Here is a 27,267-nt window from a genome sequence, read left to right on the forward strand (position 1 = left end):
TCTGTCTATCTATCTCATCTATAGAGAAGGTCTCACTCTGTCACTCAGGGTGGTGCGATCATAGTTCACTGCAGCCTCCAACTCCTGCGCTCAAGCGACCCTCCGGCCTCAGCCTCCTGAGTAGCTGAGACCACAGACACTGGCAACCACCCGCCTTGGCCTCCAAAAGTGCTGGGATTACAGGCGTGAACCACCCAGCCAAGAACCACTATTTAAATGTCGCCAAGTGTGGTTTAAAAAGTTTCCCAGTTTTGAGGGGGGCAAGGGTTGAAAAACTATTAGGTACTATGTTCAGCACCAAAGTGACGAGATGATTCGTACCCTGAACCTTAGCATCACACAATATACCCAGGTCACATCTGCACATGTAGCCCCTGAATCTAAAATAAAAGTTGAAACTATAAAAAAAAAAAAGTCTCCCAAATTTTGTTACAAAAATGCCAAAGAAGGTTAATCTCGGGTAATCGAATTCCGTTTTCTGGTGTTTTCCTTTATTCTTTTTTTCTTCCAGCCGGCTCCACCTCCAGAGAGGCCCAACAGGGGGCTCGCGCGGTCGTTTGGGCTCGGCGGCCGTAGAAGCCGGGCGCACTGGGCCGGAGCTGCCCCGCCGGGGTTGGGTCGTGGCTGCCAGGGCGCGTCGCCAGGAGGCCTCGCGGGCCGCCCTTCCGCTCTCCCGGGGCTGGGCGGCGCTGTCCGGCTCTTCCTGCCGCGCTCTGGCCACTCCCCCACGCCCCTCGCTCGGCTTGGCCTTGGCGGCCGGCCGTGCTCTGCAGGCAGTGCCTCCCTCGGGCGTGGGTCTGCAGGTGCAACTCCGACTCCTCCCTGAGCCCCGCAAGGCAGTCCCGGGGTGCTCCCGGCGGGGCTGCGCCACTGACCCTTCCCTTGTTCTGTGTTGCAGGAGAGCCGGACAGGGCAGCGGCCGGCGCTACCGCGCCGCGATTTGCGCAGAGCTGAAGAAGCCCCTGACCATTGAAGAGGTGGCCCCCGCCCCGTCGGGCCTCACGAGGTAGGGGGCTGGCTTATCCCCTTCTACCCTCCCCTTCTCCCGGCCACCACACACTCCCCGCAGGCTTCCTTCTTGAATCAAGTTCCCAGTTCCGAAGCGAGGGGGCGACCGAGAGAGTGGAGGGCAACTTCGTCCTGGGATAGCTAGTTGAAGCCCTTTCCAAGGTCTAAAGTGCTAAAGGAAGATTGTTCCCCCAAAACACGCCTATAGGCCTCATTCTCAATGCTCAGAGCTGTTGCCTTAGAAACAGAGAATTCTGACTTGCACACGACTTTGTATGTGCAAGTTATTGGTTTAACACAGGTACATGGACCTCATCCTTTGCTTCCTTCCACCTCAGTGCCGGAATCGAATTATTCGGCCTCTGCCTCTCTGAAACCAGCCCGGTAACCTCCGTGTTTCCATGTGAACATACGCCTCTGGTATATGGCAGAGATTTGGGATGGGGTTCGTTTAGGGATGTGGGCAGCTGGTCCACTGAAATGTGGACATCACTTTGGCCTTGCCTATTGACCACTCTAGTAACACAGTGTCATCTGGTGTGGAGATGAGAACCTCAGACAGCGTGAAGCAGGCAGTGGGCCTCAGTGTTGGAGACCGCCAGGGAGAGGGAGAAAGGCAGCCATAGCCCTGAAGTGTTACCAGCATGGAGCCTGTTAACTAACATGGCTAACACGGATTATTTGACTGAGCACATGATGGCAGCCAATCTACTTCCTGGGATTCACATGCTGAACTACATTCATCCTCAAATCATCGTTAAATCTAGGTGGAGTGGCTGGAGAACACATGTGTGCCTTGTGTATGCCTGTCAATAACTGATGTGTCCTGCATGGAATGTGTCCAGGCTGAGGGCTAGGCTCCTTTGTTCTGTTATTTGTCCTAGACATTGCATTGTAAGGAATTAGCCCATGAGAGCTGTAACTATGTTTGTTTTACTCACTACTAAATCCGTTAAGTCTAAAATGGTTCCTGGCATGTGGCAGAGGCTTAAAAAATTGTTGAATGAATGAATTTTGTAGATAAAAATGTCTTCTCACCAATATGGCCACCTCTGTACAAACAAATCAGTATCATCCCTTTGGTGTCTCAGCTTTCATTTCTTCCAGTAATTCCAACCCCTGTTGGGATGTGTTGGTTTATGACAATGGTTGTCTAGCACAGCGGTTCGCAACCTTTTTGGCACCAGGGACCAGTTCTGTGGAAGACAGTTTTTCCATGGACTGATGGGGGTTGGAGGGTATGGTTTTGGAATGAAACTGTTCCACCTCAGATCCTCAGGCATTAGATTCTCATAAGGAGTGCGCAACCTGGATCCCTTGCCTGTGTAGTTCACAATAGGGTTCGCACTTCTATGAGAATCTGATGCCACCACTGATCTGACGGGAGGCAGAGCTGGGCGGTATGCTTGCTTTGTCTGCTCACCTCTTGCTGTGCAGCTGGATTCCTGACAGCCTACCGGTCTGTGGCCCCGGGGTTGGGAACCCCTGGTCTTGCGGCTTGTTAAAACAGAACGCTAGGCTTTGTCTTCAGAGTTTCTGATTCAGTAGGTCTGGGATGGGGCTTGATAATTTGAATTTTTTTTTTTTTTTTTTTTTGAGATAGGGTCTCACGCTGTCACTCAGGCTGGAGTGCAGTGGCATGATCATGGCTCACTGCAACCTTGACCTCCCAGGCTCAAGCAGTTCTCCCACCCCAGTCCCCCAAGTAGCTGAGACCACAGGCACATGCCACCATTCCTGGCTAATTTTTTAATTTTTATTTTTGTAGAGGTGGTTGCCCAGGCTAGTCTCGAACTCCTGGGCTCAAGTGATTCTCCTGCTTTGGCCTCCTGAAGTGCTGCGATTACAGGCATGAACCATTGTGCCTGGCCTGTGCCAGGTGATACTGATGCTAGTGGTCTGGGGCCACATTTTGAGAACCGTGGGCTTACAAGGCCTAGAGAAACTACTGGCTACACTGCTGTAGGTCTGCCTCAGCTATGGCACTATCACAAAACATAGAGGCTGGGGATCTGGGACTAGGGTAAAGGATTCCAGATTCCCCAAACAGCTGATCATTTTACCCTTCTGTTTAAAACTCATTAATGACTTCCCATTGTTCCTAGTATGAAAATTAAGATCTTCAGTAAGGAGGCCGGATGCGGTGGCTCACGCCTGTAATCCCAGCACTTTGGGAGGCTGAGGCAGGCGGATCACGAGGTCAGGAGTTCGAGACCAGCCGGGCTAATATGGTGAAACCCTGTCTCTACTAAAAATACAAAAAAATTTAGCTGGGTGTGGTGGTGCATGCCTGTAATCCCAGCTATTTGGGAGGCTGAGGCAGGAGAATTGCTTGAACCGGGGAGGCAGAGGTTGCAGTGAGCTGAGATCATGCCACTGCACTCCACCCTGGGCAACAGTGTGAGAGTCGGTCTCAAAAAAAAAAAAAAATCCTCAGTAAGGCTTCAAAGTCTCTTGTGTCCCCACTGTAGTGTCTTTGTACATGCCATTGCTTTTGTCTGTGCCAAGGCTTTTGCCTCCTGTTTAAAATAGTTAACTCTCAGTTGTTAGTTCAAAGTGTTGCTTACTTAGGAATGCTTTTCCTGGCTTCCCTAAGTGGTCAAATCCTTCCATTATGTGCTTTCATAGCACCATATATTTTTTATCATTAATGCTTGGTACTGGAGTTATAACTTAATATATGTATCTTCATTATTATCTGGTTAATATCTGTTTTCCCTCCTATACTTTAGCTTCATGAAGGCAGAGGCCTTGCCCATGAGTGTGTGCCGGCTCTTACTTTAGTACCTGGCATGTCGTTGTCATTCAGTAACTATTTTGGTATGATTGAATGAACATTGTCTCCGTGGATGTGTACTGTTCTGCTTTGCTGCTCTATTTCTTTTGTAGGTCAGAGTTGATGTCCATTTCTGTGGAGTTAACTTTGGTGATATTTTGATCTGCCGTGATCAATATCAGGAAAGGCCCCATCTTCCCTTCATACCTGGTGAGTATGGGGAGACCAAGTGACTGCTTCAGGAAAAAAAGATACAGGGAGTTTTCAGAATCATGCCCTTGGGCTCAGGCAGTGCTCTGTTGGTGTCTGCCTGCCATCGGTGTTGTTTCAGTTATATGTGTCCATCTCACTGTGTATTGGGATCACTGGATTGTGAGCCCCATGAGGGCAAAGTCTATGCCTGTCTTGATCAACATTATATCCCCCAGCTTAGCATTGTACGTGGCTCTTAGTAGGTGCTCAATAAATACTCTAAAAATGAAGAAATGAACAAATGAATTTTCACCAGAATTATCATTGGTCCTAGCCATTCGTTCCCTTTCCTTGATGGATATTGCCCCAATTTTGTTTCTTCACTGAAGGATCACAGACATCTGTTTGCAGCTAAAACTTTCAGCCTCACAGACACATTCCCAATAAAACCTAATGCCAGGCCGGGCATGGTGGCTCACGCCTGTAATCCTAGCACTTTGTGAGGCTGAGGCGGGCGGATTGCCTGAGCCCAGGAGTTCAAGACCAGACTGGGCAACAATGGTGAAACCCTGTCTCTACCAAAATACAAAAATTAGCCGGGCGTGGCGGCGTGCGCCTGTAGTCCCAGCTACTCGGGAGGCTGAGGCAGGAAAATTGCTTGAACCTAGAAGGCGGAGGTTGCAGTGAGCCAAGATCATGCCACTGCACTCCAGCCTGGGCAACAGAGTGAGACTCCATCTCAAAAACAAAACAAACAAACAAACAAAACCTAATGCCAAAGGATCAGAGAGAAGAAGAGTGTGGATTTCTTAGCAGCCCTCTGTCTGATTTTTGTTCCCAATCTACTTCTAGATCCTGAACATGTGGACAAGTGACTGATTTTTGTTGTTGAAATTTATTTAAAGGGATGTAAGTATAGCTTAGCATGTATATAGTACATGTACATTTTATGATATATATCATGAAAGATAGAGTGATTGCAAATAGTTACCGTGTTTTCTTTTCAGGATGTTTGATTGTATCTCGACAGTTAGAACCATTTCCTTCTGTTTATATTTGCTGAAATACTGGTTGGGGGGAAGATGTCATACACAATTGAGTTATTCCCCTGGCAGCTCAAGTAGGAAACATGATCATTAATTCAGAAATTTCAGAGGTGAAAGAGGAAAGGGCAGACAGCAACAGTTCATCCAGTTGAGCCAAGTACTGTCTGAATAAACACAGTTCATGTCCTTGAGGGCCCTACAGGCCAGCAGAAGAGACTTGAAAACAGATAAATAAATAGGATGAGCATTGTCACTGGGGTGCTATAGGAGGTCCCAGTGATTAGGGTCAAAAGTACCTGTGTACCTGTGATTCTCTGTGCTTTTGCACATTCTTGAAATTTTCGTTTGTGTCATGGTAAGATTGAGACTGCTATAGCTTCCCAGGTTGTGATGGTGAAATCTTATGTTTACTTTCCTGTGCTTTGAGTATAACACCTTACCTCTGTATGCATATGGAGAGGAGGAGGGGCACCTAAATCCTCAGCTCCGAAAGCTGTTGGAATAGCCTGTCAATCAGTGTTTTCTCATCTCCATGGTGTTGTGTTTTACAGATAACCTAATCTTTAAACAATATGTTTTTAGGAATGGAGTTTTCTGGGACAGTATTGGAGACAGGCACAGATGTCAGGACAGTTAAAGAGGTAAATTAATTGAAGTCTAGGGAATCAATGTATATGTAGCTATGAAAAATATGCTAACTTCATTTGTAGCCAAAGGGTCTTGCTTCTACTGGCTTTTGCCTGCAGACACCAAAGGGAAACCTAACTAGAAAGGTAAGAAACAAAATTCTTTCTGGGGAAAGGAAGTAATTGGAAGTTCCTGGCTGCATTAAACTTTTCATTATGAATAAAAGGCGGCACCTCAGTCTTTAACCAAGAGGACAGAGAATTTGATTCTCTTGTGAAATTAAGACTGGGCTTCTAATTCAAATCAACCTTTCCCTTACTCTCTCTCTTCGTCTCAAATGTGCTCACTCAAATTGGCTTCACAGCCTGGTGGTGGTATTGAGAGAGTTATTATTTTATTTACTAAATAGTAACTCTGAATAATTAAGACCAACCTGTGTCTTATGGAGTCAGAGATGTGCATTTTTTTTTCTTTTTTGATTAACTCAGGAAAAGGAATGCAAGGCCATACATTTGCACATATCCTTAATGGTATGTTTCCTTTAGGGAGATAGAGTTATTGGCACAAGAAACTTTAATTGTATGGCTGAAGAATGCGTCACTGACCAGAAGGTATCTGTACCACTCACGATTAATGGTTGAAGATGTTTTTTCTCCTTTGCTTTTCTTTAATTTCCACCTATCCCTCATTTCTGTCTTCCCCTCTCCCTCTTTTTCTTTGTATTTATTTGGTCATGTCTTGTTTCTCAGCTAAGCACTTCATTTTTTCAAATGTTAAACTCCTTCTCTTCATTAATGTGACAACACTTTGCACAGAGCTTTGTTTGCATTGAGTATTTTAATGAAGAACAACATTTTGTTTTCTGAGTCCTTGAGCTGGCTGTTCATTTGGACTAGGTAGTTTTAGTAGAAAAGCTGGTTTTGGGCATTGAGCTGGATGTAATGGGCTTCTCCCGGACACAAAGCTTATGAAAGAGATAGCCCTGGGAATGGAGCCAGCCAGGGTAGTCTAGCATGGTTGTGCAGGGTGTGAATGGTGCCCCCTGGTGGTGGACAGTACACAATTGTCCCCACCAGCTTTACTGAGGTAAAACTGACATACCAGACCATTCACCCATCACAGTACAGTGATCTGTGTTCCATTCTCTACCTGTTGGCTCCTTTCTGAGCCAGATGCTAGCCTTGGGGTTTTGAAGTCTGATGCATTCAAGTTCTGAAATCTGCTACAGCTTGCTTAGTTTTGACCTCCACTGGGCTTGGTTATGGGCAAGTATTTCCCTTTACAAATCAGTCACTGAATCAAATCCTAATATTTACTGAGCAGCCTTTATGACTTAGGTACATACACTCAATCTGTAAGTCACTGTTATCTCTTTTTTAGGACCTGTGGCAGATTCCAGAAAAGGTCTCCCTATAAGAAGCTGCTGTCCTCCCTATAACTTATGGCACTGTGATTTTTGCTCTTGAGGATTGGGCCCGTACCCAGCCTGGGTAAGGACTGTGTAGATGACAGAAGGCTAGAAAGTACCCTTCTCTTGATATCAGAAGTGTCCAACAAGGCCATGCCCCACCTCTTCCCTTCCCTTCCCTTCCTTTTGGCTGAGGAAAGGCCAAAGGGAGGTAGCCACTTGAGATTGGGGTTTTTTGACTGTGAGGACATCCTTCTGTCTGAGAGGAGATGATAGACTGTGAACTGGACCATTGTGAATTGGAGAAATACCTCTCTCAAATGTGACCGCCCTGGAGGTCTCATAAAATATATTAAAGTGTAGATAGTTGGTTTATTTAAGCCCATTTCACTCTGATTTTATTAGAGGCCTATGGTATTTGTTTCTGTGAGGCCTTGTTGAGTGTGTCAGATGGGACATTTCAGAAGAAAAGGTGCTGAAGTTTGACTCTTTACCTGGAGCATATGTACTACTTCTTGATCTTTTCAGAGAGCTGAGACTCAGAATTGCTTCAGAGAGGTGGGTTTAGTTGAGCAGTGGCCATTACATGCTTATCACCTTGTAACATTGGGTAGTATCTAATATGAGAAGGATTTTAAGATAGAATTTCTGAAGAATAAATTGGAGTGGTAGCTCAAAGGAAGGGTTGCCACTGATATGAGGGAGAGGCTACCTAGAGAGATTCAGGAATATTTTTCCTGGGAGGTCTTCAAAACTGAACCCAATTAGCACTAATCTAGAAGTCACATCCGTAAGCTTACAGGGTGGAGAACAGATGTATATGAAGGTTTGAATGAAACGACCTCTAACATTCTTGCTTTAAAATGTTCTTTTTCTAAAATATTTGTGAAATCATATTACTGGTTGACTTTTGAAGGTTTCTGAAGTAGCATTCATCTTTCTTTGGCACAGAGTTGTTTTAGTGACGGCAGCAGCTGGAGCCACAGGCTTTGCAGTGATGTGGCAACAAATGTTCTTCAGGCCAAGGTTATTTCTATGTTAGAGTCACCACTTAAAAAAATCATAACTCCAGTTTTCAAACATATATTTATTCAAGCAATATATTCATTCATTGATTAAAAATCATGTGCAAGGCACCGGGGATATAAAGTAACCCAGAGAAGGGTCTTGCCATCTATTCACTTACAGACTAGGGAGGGGGCCTAGAAGCAAATAATTCATCCTTCCAGCTACTAGACCCTGGCAAGGTCTGACCCACTTCATGCCTTCTGCACATGCTATTTTCTCTACCTGTAATTCTCAGAGCTGTCGTTCAGATTTAAACTCAAATGTCACTTTTTCAGAGAAGTATTCTCTGTCCCTCAGTCTAGGTGAGGCCCCTCTCCCTCCTCTGTATATATGATTTCATAGCACCTTCTACTTCTCTTTCATAATACATAGCTCAGAGTGTGGTTACTTGTGTCATTATCGGGTTATTGTCTCCCTCTTACTGGATTGTAATCCTCATAAAGGTAGTGACAGTGTCTCTTTGGTTCATCCCTGTAGTCCTGCACCTAGCATGGTACCTGGAACATAGTGGCCCTCAAGAACTATTTCTTAAATGAATGAATGAATAAAATAATGAAAAAAGACTTAGGTCTCTTCAGAAGTATCTTTCTGAGGCTGTGAGTGTTGGAAAAGGGGGATTTCTTGGAGAAGGTGGACATTTAAACTGACTTTTAAAGAATTGGTAGCAGTTGAATAGAGGAAGAAGGGAAGTGAAGGCCATTTCAGTGGTGGGAGGACTTATTAGAAGATAGAGAACTAGGAACTAGCATGATACATTCAGAGAATTGCAAACAGTATCTCTGGAGCCAGGGACCTGGGGGGAAATGGTGGAAGGTGGCTCTAGAGAGGAGGGCAGAGATAAGACCACGAGGCCCTTGTGTGGGGCTGAAGAATTTGAACATTTATTGGAAGCTATTGAGAGGAGTTGAGGATTTAAAGTAGGGAAGTGACATGATACTTTTGCATTTGGAAAAGTTCAGTCTGGTAGCCGTGGGGATGAGGGATAGGGGAAAGGTCAAGGGTAGTCTGGAAGCAATAGGACAGGCTCTTGGAGCAATCTGAGCCAGGATTAGGATAGGCTACCTGAACCAAGGCAGTGGAAACAATGCATTGAGAGATACTGAAGTGGAAAAAAAATAGATAATTTGGTACCTGGAGAGCATCCTGTTCTAGTCGAAAGAACAAGGACTTTAAAGTTAGCCTGACGTAGGTTCAAATTCCAGCTCTGCCTCCAGCTTAATATCGTCAGTTTTCTCACTTGTAAAAGAATGCTCTCTCCATGGAGTTGTTGTGGGAATACTGAGATTACACGTGCAGTGCCTATTAGAGGGCGGGGCATGTCAGTAAGAATCTCTTTAAAAAGAATCCTGTTATTATTAGACATTGAGTGGGAAGGAGCAAACTAAGTTAACTCGTGGAGTTGCCATCTAATTGAGATTGAGAACACAGGCAGGAATAGTGAGTTGGGTTTTGGCTGTGTTGAATGTGAGATTCCTGTGGAGCATGCAATTGGATAGCCAGAGGGCAGCTGGGTATATAGGTTTGGAAATAATTGGATTGGTCTGGAATTCCTTTAGGGGACATCTCTCCTTTCTCCTATTAAGTTCCATTTGGGAAGGACATGTGAGTTCTGAAAGTAATCATAGATACCAGGAGGCTCCTCAAGTGATATGAACACATTTCATGTTAACAGGATGGGCTTTTAGCTCCTGTCTGGGGGAGAGACTAGAATTGGTTTTATTGTCTAGAGCTGTTGGTTATTTAACATTTCGAGGAAGATAAAATTGTACAAATTGTTTTAAATAGTTATAAATTGTTATAAATAGTAGATAGAAAAGCTCACTTTAATTAATATATTAAAATTAACCTAAGCTGTATTTTCTTGAACCTCAATAATGGTTTTAAACAAAAGCAAACAAAAATATAAATGTTACCATGCCACCTATGTGGAATAGGCCATTTTGATTACACCTTGAATCCACAGCATTTCATATTGCTTCCAAAGTGTCTCCGCGGCAATTATCTTACCCTGGATCCTCACAAAGCCCCTGGGATGTCGGCAGTGTAAGTGTTTATTATCCCTATTTCACAGATCAAGAAAGCGAGGCACCAAGAGAGAAAATGGTTCACTGCAGGTCCCATGGAGATCTAGTGAGAATCTCGGGATTCAATTCAGGTGCCTGACCCTAGAGCAGTGTCTGCCCACTGTGGCACTGTATGCTAATAGCCCTCAGTGAACTGCAACTATTTCAGGGTTCCACCAGGGAATATTTGAGGGAAGCATTCAGTTTCAAATAGTTATGAGTAAGTTTGGAATCTTTTAAGGGCACCAGTGTTCTTGGAGTATTTCATTGCAAATTCACTTTGAGACTAAAGTGCTTGGGCTGGTGGGTGCTGCCCCATGGTGAGGCACGTCTAGGCAATGCTTGAGTGTTTGCAGCTTTTCTGGAGACTTCCAAACCCCAGACTTCCCCACAGTATGGCTCACCACCATCTATGCCATCTGTGTCGGGCCTTAGGTGTGGCTTTCTCCTAGGGTGATGGAGTGGAAAAGCATGGGCTTTGGAGTAACGCAGCAGTGGGCTTGAGTAATTGTTCTAACACCTGCAACCTGGATGACCCTGGTTGATTGCTTTACCTCTCTATGTCTCTGTCTGGAAACTGGAAGTAATTATATCTCCTCAATAATGTTCTTATGAGGTTCAAATAGAAAAAATGATTGCATGGTGTAGCAATGGCTTCAGTTTATCTAACACTTTGTTTTCCAAGTGCTTTGTATATAGTGTCCCATTTAATTCTTTTTCCTTTATTTCTCTTGAGCTTGTGCCTGGAGATAATTTTTTTTTTTTTTTAAACGGAGTCTTGCTCTGTTGCCCAGGCTGGAGTGCAGTGGTAAGATCTCGGCTCGCTGCAACCTCTGACTCCCAGGTTCAAGCAATTATTCTGCTTCAGCCTTCCGAGTAGCTGGGACTACAGACACACGCCACCATGCCCAGCTAATTTTTGTATTTTTAGTAGAGATGGGGTTTCCCGATATTGGCCAGGCTGGTCTTGAACTCCTGACCTTGTGATCCGCCCACCTTGGCCTCCCAAAGCGCTGGGATTACAGGTGTTAGCCACTGTGCCCAGCCCGTGAATTTTTTTTTTTTTTTTTTTTGAGATGAAGTCTCGCTCTGTTGCCCAGGCTGGAGTGCAGTGGCACATCTTGGCTCACTGCAGCCTCCACCTCCCAGGTTCAAGCGATTCTCCTGCTTCAGCCTCGCGAGTAGCTGGGACTACAGGTGTGTGCCACCATGCCCAGCTAATTTTTGTGTTTTTAGTAGAGATGGGGGATTCACCATATTGGCCAGGCTGGTCTTGAACTCCCGACCTTGTGATCTGCCCACCTGGGCCTCCCAAAGTGCTGGGATTACAGGCGTGAGCCACCGCGCCTGGCCTCCGATAATTTTTTAAATGTCTTACTTTACTGATGAGGTAACTGAAACCTTGAGAAGCTGGCAGGCAGTATGGAGGTTAAATGCATGGACTCTGGAGATGAATTACCTGGGTTTGGACCCCAGTGCTGTCTCCCATTTGCTGTGCGACCTTCCTTGGGCAACAAGTTACTTAACTTCTTTTGCCTCAGTTTCTTCATCTATAAAACAAGGCTAATAATACTGTATATTTCATTGGGCTATTACAATTAAATGAGTTATTCATGTACATAAAATGTTTAGAATGTTAACTGGCAAATAGTAACAAGATGTTGTTTTGTTACTAAGTATTTTGCCTAGGTCAACACAGCTAGTGAGTGGCAAAGCCAGAAGTTGGACTAAGGTCTCTCTAACCTCAAGATCTTTCTATTGAGTCATGTTTCACCCTCTAGGAAGTCTTTCCTGATCCTCTAGATTTAGATTGGGTACCTCTTGTTTACATTTCTGGACCCCTGTTTATTTCCCCCATCACTCTGCTGTATCTTGCTTTCTTGGCTCTAGAGGATCCATCTTGTATCCTTACGGCTTGATTCATAGTAGATGCTCAATAAATGGTGGTTTTCATTTGAATTTGAGAAGACTTTCTGAATGTCTCTTGAACCACCTTCTAGCTATCCTTGTTAGGGTTCCAAGATTCCTAGAAATGTGGACCTCATGGCTAGTAGGGCATGGAGGGGCCAGTGGGATGGTCTGTGTGTTGGGCCTGATGTGTGGGCTCAAGGCCAGTGCCAGGGCAGCAAGGTCACAATGATTTCCCTGAGTAGCACCCTTTGGCTGGAGATGGGGTAGGTGGGGTGCCCCTTTCTTGGGACATGTTCTGGATAATCAGATACCTTGTGTTCTTGATGCAGGTAATATAGTTGCTGCTGGAAGTGACGAGAAGTGCAAGCTGGCGATGCAGAGGGGTGCGCAGTCCAGCGTGAACTACAGTCAGGGCAGCCTGAAGGATGCAGTGAGGAAGCTGGTGGGCGAGGGCGGGGTGAATGTGGCCATTGGCATGGTGGGAGGAGACATCTGCCTGGAGGCTCTTCGCAGGTGCATGGGGTGGTCTGTCTAGAGTGGGCTGGAGCTGAAACCTTTCCTGATCTCTGCCTTCCTTCTGGCCTTGCTTCTCTCTCATCTTTGCTGTTCACTTCTGCTGTAGGCATCAGCATCAACGAGAACAGCAAGTGGGTGGGTGAAAAGGAATAGAAGCAGAGAAGATCAGGAAATGCTTATATATAGCAAAAACAAAATACCCATCTGGAAAATATCCAAAAAATGACTGCAGACTCTCTTAGTTGGCAATGCCAAATGCTTTAGAAATTATTCATGTGTTAAATTCAGCTATGCCAGTTCTCACTAACTACTTTATATCCATGTCTGTGGGGAATTCTTGCAGAGGGCATTGTTCAGCTATTAGAATTACTGGGGTGGCAGTTCCCCTTTTCCCAGTTCATTGTGGACCAAACCACAGGCTCTTCTGATCTTACTGCTTTCTGAAGCAGCCAGCAGCGTAGATAATTCCTTGACTTGTTTTATTTAAAAAATATCACTGGAGATTTAGTAGGAGTGTTGTATCACACCAATTCTCATTCTGTTTTCAACCAAGGATTCTGGAGTACTCTGATAGCATTGGTTTCATTTCTCATGTCGTCCTGGCAAGCATAATTTTGTAGTTTATTTCAGTTTCAGGTAGAAGCCGCAGAAGCAGAGAGCAGCCTACCCACAAAAGGGGTCCAGTTGGTTCTCTAGCCCCTAGCAGGCAGTCTATATGTTTGCTCATCTCTGCACTGTGCCTGGTGCTGTGCTTAGAGGAGAAGCACAGGAAGGAGTGTGTAGTCCAAGTGGAAAGCCAGGATAGACAGCTGGTAAAACTCGCCCATCTCTTGCCTTCCTTCTTGCCTTCTGGATAATTGTGTTTTAGCAATAGCTTCTCATTTCCCTTCTAAAGAAGAAAAGCAAAAAGCAAAAGCCAAACAAATATACACATATTTTATATCAAAGATGTTTGCAAAAGTTGTTTCTGTAACTCATTGCTTAGCAATGGTACCGTAGGGGAATTTTCATACTGGGCTACAGAATACTTATGCATTTTTGTAGTTTATTTAAAATTCTCTAAAGAGGCACATGTGTTAAAGGAATCCTAAAGTAAGTCTTTGTGTAAAGCAAATGGTCCTTCCCTCATTAAAGTGTATGTCTTCTTATTCCTGCTTCCTAAGTTCATAATCTTCAAACTGAGTTGTTTCAGTACAACCTATGGAATGACATTGCCCAATTTTCTTCCACAAAGTGGTTGAGGTAGTTAAATAGATAGTCTTGATTCTTCATTTTTTTCTGAGATAGGGTCTCACTCTGTCACACATGCTGGAGCACAGTGGTGCAATCATGGCTCCATGGCTCACTACGGCCTTGACCTCCTGGGCTCAAGCAGTCCTCCTCCCTCAGCCTCCTGAGTAGCTGGGTGTATTAGTCTGTTCTTACACTGCTAATAAAGACATACCTGAGAATGGGTAATTTATAAAGGAAAAAGGTTTAATTGACTCACTGTTCAGCATGGCTGGGGAGACCTCAGGAAACTCACAATCATGGTGGAAAGGGAAGCAAACACGTCCTTCTTCACATGGCAGCAGCAAGGAGAAGTGCTGGGGAAAGCCCCTTATAAAACCATCAGATCTTTTGAGAACCTACTCACTATCACGAGAACAGCATGAAGGTAACTGCCCCCTTGATTAAATTACCTCCCACTGGGTCCCTCCCATGACATGTGAGGATTATGGGAACTACAATTCAATATGAGATTTGGATGGGGACACAGCAAAACCATATCACTGGGACTACAGGCATGTGCCACAATGCCTGGCTAATTTTTTTTTTTTTTTTTTTTTTGAGATGGAGTCTCTCTCTGCTACCCAGGCTTAAGTGCAGTGGTACTATCTCTGTTCACTGCAAGCTCCGCCTCCCGAGTTCACACCATTCTCCTGCCTCAGCCTCCCGAGTAGCTGGGACTATAGGCGCCTGCCACCACGCCCGACTAATTTTTTTGTAATTTTAGTAGAGATGGGGTTTCATCGTGTTCTGGCTAATATTTTTATTTTTTGTAGAGACAAGGTCTCACTATGTTGCCCAGGCTGGTCTTGGCCTCCTGGGCTCACGTGATCCTCTTGCCTTGGCCTCCAAAGGTGCTTGGATTATAGGTTTAAGCCACTGCACCTGGCTCAACAGCCTGGATTTTAAGTGGGCCCCCTTATAAAATTGTCTAGTTCCTTTGGTTCCCTAATACTTTGCTTATGGTATATATATATATATATGTGTATATATATGTGTGTGTGTGTGTGTGTGTGTATATATATATGTGTGTATATATATGTGTATATATGTGTATATATATGTGTATATATATGTGTATATCTATGTGTATATATATGTGTACATATATATGTGTGTGTATATATGTATATATATGTGTATATATGTGTATATATATATATGTATTTTTTTTTTTTTTACTGAGAAGCCCAAAGTAATAAATGATGGTTCACTCCTGCCAGTTTGCAAGGTCAAGAGGACTGCCCAGCTGTGGATTTAATACATGTTGGTTTTTTTAATGTTGGTAAAATATACTATAACCTAATATTTATCATTTTAAAGATTTGTAAGTGTGCAATTCACTGGCATTAAATACAGTCATAATGTTGCATAATCATCCCCAACAAAAACTCTGTACTTGTTAAATATTAACTGCCTCTTTCCCCTTCCCCAGCCCCTGGTAACCTCTGTCCTACTTTCTGTCTCTGTGAATGAATGTACATTGCTCTTTTTTTCATTTTACTTTTTTTATTGTGGTAAAAAACAGATAACATAAAGTTTACCATCTTAACCATTTTCAAGTGTGCAGTTCAGTAGTGTTAATTATATTCACATTGTTATGTGACAGATCTCAAGAACTTTTTCATCTTGTAAACCGGAAACTCTATAGCCATTAAACAGCGACTCTCCTTTCCTCCCTTTCCCTAGCCCTTGGTAACCACCATTCACTTTCTGTTTCTACGAATTTGACTACTTTAGATATCTCATATAAGTGGAATCATACAGTATTTGTCTTTTTGTGTTTGGCTTATTTCACTTAGCATAATGTTCTCAAGGATCATCCATGTTATTGCATGTGACAGGATTTCCTTCCTTTTTAAGGCAGAATAGTATTTCATTATATGTATATATCACATTTTGTTTATCATTTGTCTGTTGATGGACACTTGGGCTGCTTCTACCTCTTGGCTATTGTGAATAGTGCTGCTGTGAATATGGCTGTGCAAATATCTCTTTGAGACCTTGCTTTCAATTCTTTTAGATATATATCAGAAGTGGAATTGCTGAACCTATTTTTAATTTTTTGAGGAACCTTCATACTGTTTTCTATAGTAGTTGCACTATTTTATAATCCCGCCAACAGTGCACAGGTGCTTAAACTTCTTCACATCCTCGCCATTTGTCACTTGTTATTTTACGAGACTAGCCTTCCTAATGGGTGTGAATGTATGTTGCTTTTTTATAATTTCTTTTTCTTCTTCTCTTTCTCCTCAGCCTGGCATGGGAGGGCAGGATTGTGGTGGTGGGATTTGCTGGAGGAAACATTGCTTCTGAACCAGCCAACCTTCTGCTCCTGAAGAATATCTCTGCTATGGGCCTGTACTGTGGTCAATACAAAGATATGAACTTTCACGTCTTCTCCAAGAGCCTATCTTCAGTGCTTCAGTACTGCCAGCAAGGGTGCATCCAGCCATATGTCAGAATGGTTTTCAAGCTGGATGAGGTGAGACACACTTAAGGGATGTGATGCAGATGAGGCCAGGAAATAATTTGTGCAAGCTACTGGGCAGTTTATCTCTGGACGCTATCAGTCCTCTTTTTATAAAAGGAAAAGATGAAAATGCAACACAGAATAGTGGGATTGCACAGGTGTCAGGGTCACCGGATTTTTCCCGGCCTTCTGGGTTGTATGGCTGTAAACTCAGGCTTAATGTGAATCTGAATCCGTGAAGGCCATGTGAAGCCGAAATTTGAGGGCTCTGTGTGCATCACTGCTCCCTCAAATAGAGGAAAGTTACGGTTCTTTAGAAAATGATTTACACGTGTTGATATGAACTTTGAACTCTACAACATACAAGCCTAAGAAGAAAGTGCTTGGCGTGACCTTTGGTTTTTAAAATATAGATGCTTTAAAGCACAACCAGATGATCTAAGCTGGGGTTCTGTGAGGAGAACACTAAATAATGCCTGGCATCTTAAGACTATAATTCATCCATTAGTCACTGTAGTTAATTTTGTTGGCTATTCACTACCTTTTTTCATTCCCCCCAGTCTCATTAATGTGGCTTAAACTTCCTCCGAAGTGTAATTGTGAGCATGCATATGCAATATAGTTGTAAATGTGAATCTGTTAGGCATTCACTGTGAAATCTTTATTATTTTTTTGACTTAATTTATTTTAATGTTCAAAAAACTGTCTTGGTAACTCTTGTCAGCCATAGATGGAGGTGATATTTTGTTCAAATGCAGATTAGTGGAGCCCAAGCTGTCGATGCCAGACTTCATTGCTAACCAGCCTTCCATGGTTGTTTCTTTCTGTGAGGAGACCCGTTCTTTTCAAACATGGCTTATTTTCTTTATCTTTTTAATATGTAAGTCAGGAAGATGGTGTTCAATGGTGAAGAGAACCTGACTGGCCAGTAGAAAACTGGTTGGATGCCAGTCACAGCTTCATCCCTCCAGCCATGCCATTTTGTGGAAATCCCCTTGCTTTTCTGACTTCAGTTTCTGCCTCTCTAAATAAGCAGGAGGACGTGATGAGTGGTTTTTAGACTGTGCTGCAGGAGCCACAGCAGGGATGTGGGGCTAGGGCGGCAGCCATAGATGTGAGCTGCCTGGGCTGTGGGACCCCATCGCTGCTAGGGTTTGAGTAGCTGCACATTTTAACTACTTTTTTCAGACTTTTAAGCAAAGGTCTTGTGGCTTTAAAACTTGAAAACCCCAAGTTCTGGGTCCCCTTCCATCCTGTGGCATTTATCATGTGACTTCTAACCTGAGGCTATACCTGTTGATAAGGGATAAGGACAAGTAGGCATACAGAAGTGGAAACAAGTGTCTGTTTGAACTGTCTCTTCTCTCTCAAGGTCTTTTAGGTGCCGTTTAGGCAGGAACGAAAGCCAGAGGTGGATTATTGTTTTAATTATCCCCGTTGAAGTTCTCTCTCCTCTGTAAACATGAATTGACTGTGTAATTACTAACCACCTGTCAGCTTCCATTTGCCCTTCTCCTTTCCAGTGAGGTCTCTGCATGTGGGATGTATAGAGTTGTTCTCACTCTGCTGCCCTTGGGGTAATCGGGTGGCTCTTTAGGCCATGCTCCCTCACACATTTCAAGCATCTCATTCATATACCATCCATTTACCATGTCTTCTTTTTCTGTTTCTTTCAATATGCAAACCATTTAGAGGATTCATAATAGGAATGACAGCTCATATACATTAGGTGCTTACTGTGGGTCAAGAACTATGCTAAACACTTTACATGCATTATCTCCTTTAACCTTCACAACAACCCTTTGAGGTATGCCAACTTTATTATATTTTACGGATGAAAGAATCAGGACTTATAGAGGCTAGGAGCCTTGTCCAGTTATAGGTAGGAAGTAAATCTAGTCTTGGTCCATCTGATGCCAGAATCTGGGCTTCTTATGACTGTCAAACTCTCTTCTCAAACAAGCCGAGAAGCCTTATTCTATAGGATGCAGTTTATCTATTTATCATAGAATTATCTGTGTGAAAGAGATTATTTTAACTATGTTATAGTTATACTCTTATATTTTCCTGAGCAGTACCAGAATTTATATATTTTGTTCTTTTGTTCTTTGTTCTTTTGAAAATGAAGATGGTTAAATGAATATATAATTAATTTCACTGAACTTTAAAGCCTGGGTAAGAAAAATATTAAATGAGTAAATCAGTAAACGTGTAAATTAGTTAACATACTGGAAAAAGTTATTTATCAGGACCTGTTTGGGTTTGGAAAATGACCACTGTACTGTATATAGAGAAAACACAAACTAAAATGCACTAGTATTTCTGACTGGCTTGTATTTTCTCCTGAATATGTGTACTTGCAGATTTAACCTTGATAGTTGATACTAATATGACCACAAACTTTGCACCATAGATTTTTGAGTAGGCACAGGGTGTGAACTTCCATAGGACTCTGCTTCTCCTTTATTTACTTGTGATTACTTCTTTAATGCCTGTCTTTCCCATAGAGCATAAACTCTGTGCAAGCAGGGCCATGTGCTGTCTGCACCTCTATATCTCCAGCTTCTGGCAGGTGCTCACATACCTGTTGAATGACTGTGTGTGTGGGGGGCTCTGGGCTCAGACCAACAGCATTCAGACGCTGGCTGTGGACAAATTACACATCTTTGTGCCTTAGTTTTCTCATCTGTAGCAGGGGCAGTAATATACCCTGCATCCTAGGGTGATTATGAGGATTAAATGACATGATACATGTAAAAGCACATAATGAATATAGTAACTTTTTAGAAACATAATATATTTCCATGATAAAATATGGAGTTGAGCTTTTTCAGTTCCCCTCAACTGTAACACTTTTGCTTTGATGTCTCAGAGGGAAGGATTATAAGACAGTCTTTAGATTTTGAATTCTACCTAGAATTTATTATTTTCTGAAGGATTATATCTATGCTGTGGTGGGTGGATCATGAATTGGTCCTGTAATCTGTCCAGAGGAGGGCATTATTTTGATGTGCAGTGTCTGTTTTCTGTAGGGAGCTGTCTCTGAACGTGTCAGCTTGACACGGTATTTAACCTCACAGATCTGAACTTATTTATTATTTAAAGGTCAAGTGAGATCATCATATGAACAGATGAATAGAAATTGTTAATGGATAGAAATTGCTTGAAATTTTCTTAGTGTATCTGTGGCATATTCTTAAAAATGAAACTACTCTTTTAGTTTAGAAGGTCTATTAATTATAGCCCATTGTTCTAGACCCAGTTTGTGGAATTCCTCATATCTGCTGGCCCCACCTGCCCCAGGCCTTGGCCACTTGTCATGCTTTTCCAGTGATGCCTCCTATAGCTGATCCTACAATGCATACAGCCCAGACCACTATCTCTAGGATGCATCTCCTAACATCATTGATTGCCTTGTGCTTTCCTGGGTTGGGAGCTGATCCTAGAGGCAAGGCCACCATTGTGTTCATCATACAGGAGCTTCTGCAGCGCTGGTACAGAGGTTTGATCCAAATGGACCTGTTGAAGCTTCCGGCTTCCCCAGAAACTGTATGCGGGGTCTGGGCAATGCAGTTCAGAAGTATGGATATTTTACTCCATTGGGCAAGCTTTTCATTGGGAGGAATGAAAGGAGATAAATTGTTTGCCTTTTCTCCTCCCTGTTGACTGTTTCATATGGCTGCTGCTTTATTTATTTATTTATTTATTTAAAATGGAGTTTCATTCTTGTTGCTGAGGCTGGAGTGCAGTGGCATGATCTCGGTCACTGCAACCTCTGCCTCCCAGGTTCAAGTGATTCTCCTGCCTTAGCCTCCCGAGTAGCTGCAAGTATAGGCGCCTGCCACCACTCATGGCTAATTTTGTATTTTTAGTAGAGATGGGGTTTCACTATGTTGGTCAGGCTGGTCTCAAACTCCTGACCTCAGGTGATCCACCTGCCTCAGCCTCCCAAAGTGCTGGGACTACAGGTGTGAGCCACTCTGCCCAGCCTTATTTATTTATTTATTTATTTTTTTGCAACCATTGCCTCTATCAAATAGCTTCTCTATAGAGGTCCCGTGTGAACAACAGCCAACTACATGTCCCCCTGAAGCTACAACCAATTCAAAATCAGTAACACAGTGCCCTGTAGTTTCTCTCCTTCTTTCCTTGGTTTGTTTTACTTTTTCTGTTACCCTTGCCTCCCTGAGATTGCAACCCTCTAATGCATTAGGGCATAACTTTTGATTAGGTTCTATTTTCTAAGGGCTTATGCTGATGCTCAACTTCAAAAATTTATTTATTTTTATGTTCAGTACCACATTGTCTGACTTTTTTAAAAAAAAAGTTTGTTGAGATATAATTTACATATAATTTACATATTTACAAACCTATACAGCACATAGCTACCCCACAAAGATATAAGAACATTTCCGTCACCCCCAAAAGTTCCCTTTTGTGCCTTGTAATCAGTCTCCTTTTCCTGCTCCATGGCTACTGGTAGTCGCTGACCTGTTTTCTTCCCATTTAATTTTTCCTTTTCCAGAGTGTCATGTAAATGAAATCATTCAGTATGTAGCCTTTTGGGTCTGATTTCTTTCTCTTTGCCTAATGCTTCTGAGGTGCATCATGTTGCTACATGTGTCGGTAGTCCATTCCTTTTTATTGCTGAGTAATATTTCATTGTATGGATGTACCACAGTTTTTTTCATTCACCAGTATGCAGACATTTGATTATTTTCAGTTTTTTGGTGATTGTGAATATATCTTCTATAAACATTCATGACAGGTATAGACATATGGTTTTATATATTTTAGGACTGAGATTTCTGGGTTATATGCTAGATGTATGTTTAACTTAAGACAATTTACACAGATGTGTAATTGGTTTTACTTTTCTCCTCATTCTCCATTTTTGCCTAGATAACATCATGAAGCAAGAATGATATAAGGCAAGGATTGAATTGTAGCTGCTACCGAATGATAACTTTAAAATAAATCTGTGCAGAATTCTAAAAAGAACAGATGTTGATGCCCCTTCAAAAAGAGGCAGCTTCGATTATATCAGCAGCTGTTTCTCTATGCCTCAGTTATTCAGAAACAATTCTGTTTCGGTTTCTATGTCCTATGATTTTGAAGAGAAGGCTGTTGTTACTACATTCCTATCAAAGCCCGTATCACACAGGTTTTCCATTTCTTTGGCTGTATTCTGGATTAGAAACTGGTGCTCTGGCATACAAATGTGCCCAAAGTTGAGCTCTCTGTTTCAACATTTTGGGACTTTGCTTGCACTGGTTTGCTACTACATGTTTAGCTTTTAATAAATTGGCAAACTGTTTTCCAAAGTGCTTGTGCCATTTTGCATTCCCTGTGTGTGAGAGTTCCAGTTGCTCTGCATCTGCCAAAACTTAGTCTTGTCAGTTGTTTCCTTGAATGTTAGCCATTTCATTAGGTTTGTAGTGGTATCTAAGATTTAGATAAACTTAGATCAATGATGTGATGAATATAATTCACCTATGACAACATCCTGCTAACCAAAAGTTTTTACCTTTTAGAAACTATCCCAATTCTGTAGGCCAGGGTTGAACCACCATAAAGCGTAAGTCTTACAGGGCCTGTAAAACAATAGCACAATGAAAAAAACAGTATCTAGGTAACAACTGATATGATGAATAGAACAGTACCTCACATCTCAATATTAACATTGAATGTAAATGGCCTAAATGCTCTACTTAAAAGATACAGAATGGCAGAATGAATAAAGAACCACCAACCAAATATTTGCTATCTTCAAGAGACTCACCTAACACAAAAGGATTCATGTAAATTCAAGGTAAAGGGGTGGAAAAGATGTTCCACACAAACAGAAACCAAAAGTGAGCAGGAGTAGCTGTTCTTACAGGCAAAAGAGACTTTAAAGCAGCAACAGTTAAAAAAAAAAATACAAAGAAGGACATTATGTAATGATAAAAGGATCAGTCCAACAATAAGATATTATAATCCTACATTTATATGAATCTAACACCGGAGCTTCCAGAGTTATAAAGCAATTACTCCTAGACCTAAGAAATGAGATAGTGACACAATAATAGTGGGGGACTTCAATACTTCACTGACAGCACTAGACAGATCATCAAGACAGAAAGTCAACGAAGAAACAATGGACTTAAATTATACCCTAGAACAATTGGACTTAACAGATACTTACAGAAATTCTTCCCAGCAACTGTAGTATTCTATATTCTTCTCATCAGCACATGGAACATTCTCCAAGATAGACCATATGAAGACCACAAAACAAGTCTCAATAAATTTTAGAAAATCAAAATTATATCAAGTATCTTCTTAGACCACAGTGGAATAAAACTGGAAATCAACTCCAGAAAGTACCCTCAAAACTATACAAATACGTGGAAATTAAATAATCTGCTCTTGAATGATTTTTGGGTTAACAATGAAATCAAGATGGAAGTTAAAAAATTCTTTGAAATGAATGATAATAGTGACACAACTTATCAAAATCTCTGGGATACAGCAAAAGTAGTGCTATGAGGAAAGTTCATAGCATTAAATGCTTACATCAAAAAGCATGAAAGAGCACAAATTGACAACCTAATGTCACACCTCAAGGAACTAGAGAAACAAGAACAAACTAAACCAAAACCCAGAAGAAGAAAAGAAATAACAAAGATTAGAGCAGAGCCAAATGAAATTGAAACAACAACAACAAAATACAAAAGACAAATGAAACAAAAGCTGGTTCTTTGAAAAGATAAACAAAGTTGATAGACCATTAGTGAGATTAACCAAGGAAAGAAGAGAGAAAATCCAAATAAGCTCAATTAGAAATGAAACTGGAGATATTACAAATGATACCACATAAATACAAAAGATCATTCAAGGCTACTACCAACACCTTTGCGAGTACAAACTAGAAAATCTAGAGGAAATAGATAAATTCCTAGAAACATACAACCCTCCTAGATTAAATCAGGAAGAAATAGAAACCATGAACAGACCAATAACAAGCAGAGAGATTGAATCAGTAATAAAAAAATTACCAACAACGAAAAAAGGTCCAGGACCAGATAGATTCACAGCTGAATTCAGACATTCAAAGAAGGATTGGTACCAATCCCACTGAAACCATTCCAAAAGATGGAGAAAGAGGTAATGCTCCCTAAGTCATTCTGTGAAGCCAGTATCGCCCTAATTCGTAAACCAGGAAAGGACATAAGAAAAAAGAAAACTACAGACCAATTTCCCTGATGAATATAGATGCAAAAATCCTTAACAAAATACCAGATAACCAAATCCAACAGCCCATCAGAAAGATTATGCATCATGAACAAGTGGGTTTCATCCCAGGGATGCAGGGATGGTTTAACATATGCAAGTCAATAAATATGGTACATCACATAAAAAAATTAAAAACTATATGATCATTTCAATAGGTACAGAGAAAGCATTTGATAAAATCCAGCATCCTTGCATGATAAAAACCCTCAATAAAATAGGCATAGAAGGGACTTACCTCAAAGTAATAAAAGCCGTATATGACAAACCCACTGCCAACTTCATACTGAATGGGGAAAAGTTGAAAATATTCCCCTTGAGAACTGGGACAAGACAAGGATGCTCACTTTCACCACTTCTATTTAACATAGTACTGGAAGTCCTAGCCAGAGCAGTCAGGCAAAAGAAAGAAATAAAGGGTATCCAAATTGGAAAAGAGGAAGTCAAATTGTTGCCATTTGCTGATGATATGATTGTATACCTAGAAGACCCTAAGAGTCATCCAAAAAGCTCCCAGATCCGAGAAATGAATTCAGTAAAGTCTCAGGATACAAAATCATTATACACAAATCAGTAGCACTACTGTACACCAACAGCGACTAAGCTGAGAATCAAATCAAGAACTCAATCCTTTTTACAATAACTACAAAAAACAAACAGAAAAACCCTCCCAAAAACCTAGGAACATACTTAACCAAGGAGGTGAAAGATCTCTACAAGGAAAACTGCAAAACACTGCTGCAAAACACTGCTGAAAGAAATCATAGATAACACAAACAAATGGAAACACATCCCATGCACATGGATGGGAACAATCAATATTGTGAAAATGACCATGCTGCCCAAAGCAATCTACAGATTCAATGCAATTGCTATCAGAATACCAGCATCATTCTTCACATAACTGGAAAACACAATCCTAAAATTCATATGGAACCAAAAAAGAGCCCACATAGCCAAAGCAATACTAAGCAAAAAGAACAAATCTGGAAACATCACATTACCCAACTTTAAATTATATTACAAGGCCATAGTTACCAAAACAGCATGCTACTGGTTTAAAAATAGGCACATAGACCAATGGAACAGAATAGAGAGCCCAGAAATAAAGCCCAATTCTTACAGCCAACTGACTTTCAACAAATCACACAAAAACATAAATTGGGGAAAGGACACCCCATTCAATAAATGGTGCTAGGAAAACTGGCAGGCACATCTAGAAGAAACAAACTGGATCCCCATCGCTCACCTTATACAAAAATCAACTCAAGAACTCAAGATGGGTCAAAGACTTATATCTAAGACCTGAAACCATAAAAATTCTAGAAGATAACATCAGAAAAAAGTCTTCTAGACATTGGCTTAGGCAAAGAATTCATGAGTAAGACCCCAAAAGCAAATGCAACAAAAAGAAAAAATAAATAGATGAGACCTAATTAAATTAGAAAGCTTCTGCACAGCAAAAGAAATAATTAGTAGAGTAAACAGACAACCCACGGAGAGGGAGAAAATATTTGCAACCTATGCATCTGACAAAGGACTAGTATCCAGAATCTACAAGGAACTCAAATCAGCAAGAAAAAAAACAAATAGTTCCATCAAAAGTGGGGGAAGGACATGAATAGACATTTCTCAGAAAGAGATGTACAAACAGCCAACAAACGTATGAAAAAATGCTCAACATCACTAATAATTGGCGAAATGCAAATTAAAATCACAGTGAGATACCATGTTACTCCTGCAAGAATGGCCATAATTAAAAAGTTAAAAAACAATAGATGTTGGTGTGGATGTGGTGAAAAGGGAACGCTTTTACACTGCTGGTGGGAATGTAAATTAGCATAACCATTATGGAAAACAGTATGGAGATTCCTTAAACAACTAAAAGTGGAACTATCATTCAATCCAGCAATCCCAGTATTGGGTATCTACCCAAAGGAAAAGAAGTCATTATATGAAAAAGACATGTACACACATGTTTATAGTGGCACAATTTGCAATTGCAAAGATATGGAACCCGCCTAAGTGCCCAATGACCAATGAGTGGATAAAGAAAATGTGGTATATGTACACCATGGAATTCTACTCAGCCATAAAAAGAAACAAAAAAAAAATGCCTTTTGCAGCATCTTGGATGAAGCTGGAGGTCATTATTCTAAGTGAAGTAACTCAGGAATGGAAAATCAAATACCGTATGTTCTCACTTATAAGTGGGATCTAAGCTATGAGGACTCAAAGGCATAAGAGTGATATTAATGAATTTTGGGGTCTCGGTTTGGGGGAAGATTTGGGGGATGGATAAAAGGCTACATATTCGGTACCATGTATACTGCTGGGTAATGGGTACACTAAAATCTCAGAAATCACAACTAAGTAACTTATCCATGTAACCAGAAGCCACCTGTACTCCAAAAACGATTAGAAAAAAAACCCAATCCCACTCATCTCACATATACTCATTCATTCATGATTTATTTTATTCATCAAACATTCACTTTATGTCAGTCAATAAAAAGTAAGATTTAGTCTTGCCCATGAGGAGTTTATGTTTTAGTTGGGAAGATCTCAGGACAGTGCTATGATGGGGGAGAGCCAGTTTCTAATGAATGCACACATCAATATGATATATTTAGAAAACTCTAGGTTACTTTGATTATTCCTGATTGATGAACTAGTTAAAAATTCCAACAGCAGAACCTTCATATCCTAAAACAAAAGCAGTGTTTTTATCTTGCTGCAAATTCCAGGTTGCATATCTCCAGAGACAAATTTAATTATGGCTTCATCCACCTGAAGGCAGAAAACCAGAGTGCTGGGAACAGCCTGTGTGTCTGTTATACCTAGGCATCAGTATTGTACAGTCTTCCTCTCTGTAACACAGCCTGTAGAATCCAGGAGGAAAGCGTCCCTAGTCTATCTGAAGTAGCTATCAAAAGACTCTGGTCTAAAGGCATGCATTTTACTTTTTAGTTTCTCACTCAGAGCCTTATCACTTTTATTAAACTTCCAGTCCTTAACACCACTGAGAGTCTGTTTTCCCAGCCCAGACAGAGACCACCAGGTAGAAAGGGAAAGAGTTGGGTTATTTTTAGAAGCAGCTACAGTTACAACAGAAGTGGCAACTGGACATGAAGAGGTGACAGAATATCGGAAAAATAGAAGGTAAAATAATGGATGTTCAAAATTTTGAAATGCTGAAGTCATGGAACAAGATTATGCTTTCCCCCAGTATTCTCTGTAATAGAAGTCACAGAAATATATGATACATTTTAATAAAGATTTTTATGCAAAATGATTAAAATTAGCTTGAGCATTTGAAGGGACAGCTTTCTTTTTATGTTAACATTTATTTGCAGAAGACCTTGACTCCCTTAGGATGCCAGGTGAAAAAGTATCACTAGCTTTAATAATATTTATTTTCTCAAGTATTTTCTATTGTCAGGCTATGACACATCTCTGGGAACAAGTTACTTCTAACTGACAGGGAGAATGATGCAGCTGTGAGTCATCTGGAAATGACTGACAGGGGGGATGAGTGTTTCAAACATCTGTCTTAGACCTCTTCCACCTCCTCGTCGAGAGTCTAAACTTGCTTAGATGGGAAAGGTCTCTGTAAGGCATGGAGCTCTGAAAGA

The 27,267-nt window shown here is 41.5% G+C and overlaps 1 long non-coding RNA gene across 2 annotated transcripts in view; it reads left to right on the forward strand.

Annotated features, from left to right (window-relative positions):
- The first annotated feature begins 546 nt into the window (after nucleotides 1-546).
- The window catches only part of LOC129531620 (uncharacterized), a 32,419-nt gene continuing 5,698 nt past the window's right edge, over nucleotides 547-27,267 (forward strand). The window contains exons 1-9 of one of the 2 annotated variants that reach the window (XR_010135357.1): nucleotides 547-803; nucleotides 899-1,006; nucleotides 3,898-3,994; nucleotides 4,829-4,885; nucleotides 5,605-5,663; nucleotides 6,195-6,260; nucleotides 7,030-7,139; nucleotides 12,429-12,541; nucleotides 16,141-16,369. This is a non-coding gene — a long non-coding RNA (uncharacterized lncRNA). The remainder of the gene's footprint in view (nucleotides 804-898; nucleotides 1,007-3,897; nucleotides 3,995-4,828; nucleotides 4,886-5,604; nucleotides 5,664-6,194; nucleotides 6,261-7,029; nucleotides 7,140-12,428; nucleotides 12,542-16,140; nucleotides 16,370-27,267) is intronic. The other variant, XR_008676905.2, reaches the window with a different exon arrangement.

This window comes from Gorilla gorilla, chromosome 1 (genome assembly GCF_029281585.2).
Source record: "Gorilla gorilla gorilla isolate KB3781 chromosome 1, NHGRI_mGorGor1-v2.1_pri, whole genome shotgun sequence".
Lineage (NCBI taxonomy): Eukaryota > Metazoa > Chordata > Mammalia > Primates > Hominidae > Gorilla > Gorilla gorilla.